Source organism: Trichosurus vulpecula, chromosome 2 (assembly GCF_011100635.1).
Source record: "Trichosurus vulpecula isolate mTriVul1 chromosome 2, mTriVul1.pri, whole genome shotgun sequence".
NCBI classification, from domain to species: Eukaryota; Metazoa; Chordata; class Mammalia; order Diprotodontia; family Phalangeridae; genus Trichosurus; species Trichosurus vulpecula.
Window position 1 is genome coordinate 258,599,402 of NC_050574.1, and position 6,000 is coordinate 258,605,401.

A 6,000-nucleotide genomic window follows, 5' to 3' on the forward strand; every position below is an offset into this window, starting at 1 on the left:
TGTTTGAAGACCTCCAAAAATGGGAAAACTCACTTCTTCCAAACCATTGAGTTTTTCCTTATTTCAAGCCTGATTTTGAATCTTTGCAAGTTCTCCCCTTTGGGTGTTAATTTTACTCTCAGGGTCGGATATGCAGCAGTGAAAGCTTGTAGAGGACCTGGGTATCTGGACATCTCTTTCCCCCCATTTCTAGAAAATGTATTGCCAGCTTGACTTAGAATAAAGAAGGTACTGAAGCAGGATTAGGCAAACTATGTGAAACCTTGCCTACTATCATATGACTAATTTCAGGCAAAAATTAAGCACGTTTTCCTAAACAAGTCCTATCTCAGCTAACAAAAAGATTTCCTAATAAAAACAGAGACCACTTTGTTCCAGTCTTTCTCAGTCAAGATATCCACTGCTTAAAAATCATAATCATAGATATTCATAGTCAGGAGAGAGTCTTTTTCAGAACATTTCTTTTTTTGCTTGCTAAATAGACATTTTTTCCTGCTATAGAATAATATCTCAGAAGAAATCTATTGATAAATTCTTCCAATTGAAAAAATATTACTTGCACAGAATTACAAAAACCAGAAGCTCATATTTTACTTACCAAGGTTAAAAATATATGATAGAATATATTGGGGAAGCAGAACAGAGCACCTGCATCGGGTCTAATTCTGGATCAGCAAGAGAGGAGTTGGCATTAATTGTATTCTTTTTACATAGGATCCTTAAATTTCCAGGATCCTTCAGATACACACACGCCAGTCCTATCTCATCATTTTTTCACTTGGTTTCGTTGTTTTCTCCCTTCTATGTTTTCCCTTCAGCAACCAGAAATTACAAAGAAGCATTCATAATGAAGCATATATTTCCAGAAAAATATGCATCGAAGTGTATTTAAAGGGTCAAGTATTGCCACAGGTTGTAGTTTACCAAGAAGCATTGATCAAGATCCAAAATGATGCCTTTGGGAAGAAATGTTCTAAAATTCTATGATTCTTCAAATCTTTTCCACCCATTAGTTCTGACTTGACAGAACACACTTCTCTCTGTGGCCAAAGGATAAAGGAAACTTTCATTTGAAAAGAAAAAAAAGGGAAAAGCGAGGATGGGAGATGTCAGTAACTTAGGCTAAAGAGAAATTTGAAGGAATACAGGTCTAATATGTTAGGAAGACCAAAATTTCAGTTATGGAATGATTAACAAAGCAAAATATTTTACAAGTCATCAAGGCATTCCAGGCACAAAACAAGCCTACTAGCTCTGGCACTCCCCTACAAGCCTCAGAGTCATCAGAATCTCCAACGAGGCTAAAAGACCCAGGTTGGGGCCAGGCCTTAAAAGCTAAACAGAAGAGTTTATACTTTGTCCTAGACACAACAGGAAGCTCTCAAATTGGTAGAGTAGGGGAGTCATATGGGTGATCAGCACTTAAGGGAAATTACTTTGACAGCGTGGGGAGGGCCATTAAACAATTTCAATACCCTCTGTCTGACCATCCTCCTTCAAACCTTCTTCCAAGCTATACCATGTTCCTGGAATGCCCACTGGAAGTTACCACAAACTTTTCCTCTTTCCACCTGTCCATCAGCCCCTCCCCTTCCCTTTCTTCCTCTAACTCCAAGAATTCTGTCTTCTCCATGAAATTTTTATGAAGTAATCCAAAGAAAAATGACTTTCCTCAACCCTGTCTTTTCTGAATATAAGTCAAAATTTAAGGGTAAGGTAAGAACCTTACCCTTATCTTGAACATAATACTTATTTTTATACAATTGGTACCCTTAACCTCTTTAACCATCTATATGAGGGGTTTTTATTACTATTATTTTGAATACTGGACCTATGATTTGACTGTTGTAGGGCACTTCTTTGGACATTAAAAGATTAAGTGACATGCTTAGGTCATCCAGACTTTAAGGGTGCTTCTAGTATACCTTCATATATTGTTCTAAATACGCATTGTCTTACTTGAAACATAAGCGGGCATAATTCTTTTCTGCATAACTTTTAGTATTTAGTACAGAGTCACTTAAAATCTTTATGATGACTGTCACAAACACAACTAATCTACTCGTTCCCCATTGGGAGCACTGCTTTGTTTTTCTTTAAATGTTCAAATACCTTCCTTTCCTAATTCCATTTCTTTGTTACCCCTTTAAATATACATACACATATATGGGTATATAATGTATATGTTATTTTCTTTGATTTTGCTCTTAGTCTAAAACTCTTAAATTTAAATTTTTATTTTTAAAATTTTTTAATTTAAATTTTTAAAAATAGTTTCAATTTGATTTTGTTTGACTACTCTTCTTTTATTCACCAAATGACCCAATATCATGTGTTAAATTCTTAAACATGTAAGACATATGATAACCTATTATGCTTTAACCACCTGGGAGCTTACAGGGTAAATAAGGTTAGTGCTGCAGATTTTTTGGATAGATCTCTAAAAGTATTTATATGACATAATGAGTTCAACAGAGGTCATCCTCATCTGAGTCAGCATTTAACCAGGGCCCCTATAAAGACCCATGGGGTACTTAGAAAGGTGCTACCATTCTCTATTACAAAAACAAGACCCTAGAGACATATAGTTAATGGAAGATTCCTTAGCAACAAGCATTACAAAAAGTGACCAAGACCTATAATGAGATTTTAATTAAATACTTTCCATTATTTTCCTTTAACAGTTAGCAACAAGTAAACACTGCCAAATACACTCTGTAAACAGGCTCAGTTTTCAATACTGGGTGAAGTTCCTAGAGAATTTTTGGATCCTTTGGGAAGGTTAATGTTACTCTCATATAGCACCTCTCACGGAGGGCTTCTATGTGCTTGAGTAGGTAGTAAGCTTTATTTAATTACATAATTATGACATACAACATACAATATAGGAATATGCTTTTTGTTAGTTCCTTTCATTAGGTTATCTCTAGGACTTAGGATTTGGATCTATTAAAAGCTTGCTTTATTTGGAGATGAAGGCAAAGCTTTTTGAATTGATAATTCAATCTAATAAATATGTTAAGTGCCTACTATATGTAAGGCATCAGGCTTAAACTACAAAAGAGAAAACAGTCCCTATCCTCAATGAGTTTACGTAGTACTGAAAGATTCCATCCTCTCCTCTGAAGTTCAGATTACAAAAAATTTCCACCCTCTTCCTATCTCCCTAATTGTATAATGTCCTCCAGAACATTTCCCTACCTTCTGGCTCTGTTGCCTGAATTCCTTTAGTACCTGGCTTAGTCTTTTTTCCTTTATTCCCAGGCCATCCTCATTCTCTTCACCGTAAACATACATTTTAGTGACCTAACACCCTAAACAGTTTCTTGACCTCTTCCTCCATTCCATTCACCTACCAGGAACTGCTACACTTAAAAATTCATCATCACCCAGAAACACATTTGCTCCAAAACCCTGGATACTAAAATTATCCTCCACCTTTCCTTACTTTCCCTAAACTTATTCTTATGATTCGTAATAACTACTACTCCCTTGACCCCATGCCCTTTTGTTCTGCGAAGCATCCCTTTTTCCTGTCCATACCCTATTTAGACTTCACTCACTTCCCTGATGACCCAATAGTCAGTCACTCTAACACATTTGGCATCAATGTACAATTATTGTCCAAGTGCTCCTTGGAGCCAATTTCAATTCTTCTCGGGCTGACTTTTCTTTGACTGTTCACCTGAAACTTAATTTAATTACTAATTTGTTATTAAATCAAACCTTTAAATTTTTGTTTTGTTCCTTGATATTGTAATATGGACATTGCCAAAAGATAGTTAATTTTAATGAGAAAACAAAGATTTTCCCCCAGAGGCTAAAAGCTAGGGCATGGCCTAGAACCAGCCTTACTTCCAAATTACTCCTGGGTCTTGTATCTCAGAAGCTTTAAAATCATCATTAAAATGATGTCCATGAATTGTCAAAAAGATTGTGCATCCACAAATATTTTGAAGATATACATTTCATTTATGTTTTTAATAAACCTAATTTGATATTGAACCCTCAAACAACTGGGCTCTATAGGGGAGGGAAATAATAAACTCTATCACAGATTTAAATATCCTCTCCTAAAGTTTGTATGGTCTACAAGTCCAGGGTTCTGTTCTTAAATTAAAAATTAAAGAAATCCACACTCCTATCAAGTCAAAATAATAGCACTTAGCATATGTTTCACTATGTCTACATTAGGCAGAAACTGTGTATTTTTATAGGAACTAAGGACTAGTGAGCCCCTGCAGAAGTGGACCAGAGCTCAAGGCCCACCTCTGACACACTAACTGCGTGTCCCTGGAAAAGTTAATAATCCTAGAATCTCTCTAGGAGATTCACTAACGCACAAGTTTGGTAGAGGCAGTTTCCTCACCTGGGAATTCCCTATACTACTGACATCATCATCATTTTTATCATCATTAGCATTTGCGTATTGTTTCTTAGGTTTGCAAAGTGTTTCACAAATATCTCATTTTATCCTCACAACTTTGGGAGGCAGATGCTGTTCTTATCCCCATTTTACAGATAAGGAAGCTGAGGCAGAACAGTTAAGTGACTTGACCAGGGCCACACAGCTAGCGAGTGTCTGAGGCAGTACTTCATCCCAAGCCTTGCTGAGTTCAGGTCCAGTGCTCTATCCACTTTGCCACACAGGTCCATTCCCTAGCCTCCCTCTTAAAGTTAGTACGGTCTAATCATTATTCCACCTCCTTCAGTATCTGGGTTTCTGTTCTTAAGTTAAAATTTTTTGAGCTGATTTTCCTCTCAAATCAAAAGGGCAGTGCCTAGAATGTTTCACTTCGTACATCTGCCTACATAAGCTTCAGGTAGAAACGATTTGTATTTTTATGTCATCGGTAAAATGTTCTGAGGATGAAGCTTCTCAATCCATCAAAAACAATACTGATGATTCCAAGTGTATGTGCTCATGAAGCCTATTCAGATTCTTAATCCAACATCATTTACTACAGCAGTCATGAAGAAAGACACCATCCTTTTGCATTCTTATTCAAATAATCCCCTTTACACAACAGAGATTTGCAATGATAGGCTTGGACGTATAGTTGAAAAACTCTGACTTGCTGAAAGTCTAGCCAGAATCTATGCTGTTGAGAGGTTGAGGCACAGTATTATTCACTTTCCCTAGCCATGCTGTGGGAGAATGGAACATTTGTAAGCACACTGCAGAAAGGATGACAGAAAGAACTGCAAATAACCCTAATACCTGGTTGATCGCAAAGCAAACCTGGCAAGAATGGAGCATATGTCATTGCACAGGGAAATCTTACCTCATGTTATCCCAGAGGGGTTCTGCCTTTTCCAGATCTAAGTGCATCCATCACTTCAGACCAGATTCATGAAGCGGCAAATAAGAAAAGTAAGTCATTCTCCGTGAATTCATTCTCTTTTGTTAAACAATGGGCCTCTCTTCACAACATTCAAGAGAGTGATCAGGAGAGTGGTGTCCCAGGAGAGACAGTTCTATGCAGAGGGGGAGAAGTAATTCAAAGTTGATCCTTTCCTCTATCTGCCTCCCAGATGCTCCAGCTGCTTCTCTTCCCCTTATGAAAAGTGTCTGGTAATGGAGCATTTAAACAGGGTGCTAGAGAAATACTAACTCATCAGGAGAGTTCTGCCCAGTTAGGAGAAAGCCCTGACAACCTCTCCCTACCAGAATGAAGGCTTATCTGTGTTTAGGCATCCTAAGTAAAAAACAGAATTGTATTATGTCCCTTCAGCTCAGCCAGCTGTGGCCACTCCCCTGCAAAGGGTACAGGATGCAATCGGCCCATCCTCCCCTGGCTTCCTTCCTTTACTTTTCCATGGGAGAATTCCAAAGAACAAGCTGTATGAACACACACACACACACACACACACACACACACATAAACACACACACACACACACACACACACACACACACACATGAAATGGATTGATTAAGTTGATATCAAACTAGCTTTTTTAAAAGTATAACCACGAGTTAGTTACACAATAAAACAG

At 37.5% G+C, this 6,000-nt stretch overlaps 1 protein-coding gene across 1 annotated transcript in view; it reads right to left on the reverse strand.

The window, feature by feature from the left end:
- The window catches only part of HECW2 (HECT, C2 and WW domain containing E3 ubiquitin protein ligase 2), a 211,528-nt gene extending 206,193 nt beyond the window's left edge, over positions 1-5,335 (reverse strand). Inside the window, exon 1 of the mRNA XM_036744243.1 lies at positions 5,286-5,335. The gene's annotated coding sequence lies outside the window, so the exon portion shown is untranslated. The remainder of the gene's footprint in view (positions 1-5,285) is intronic.
- Between the last annotated feature and the right edge of the window lie 665 nt (positions 5,336-6,000).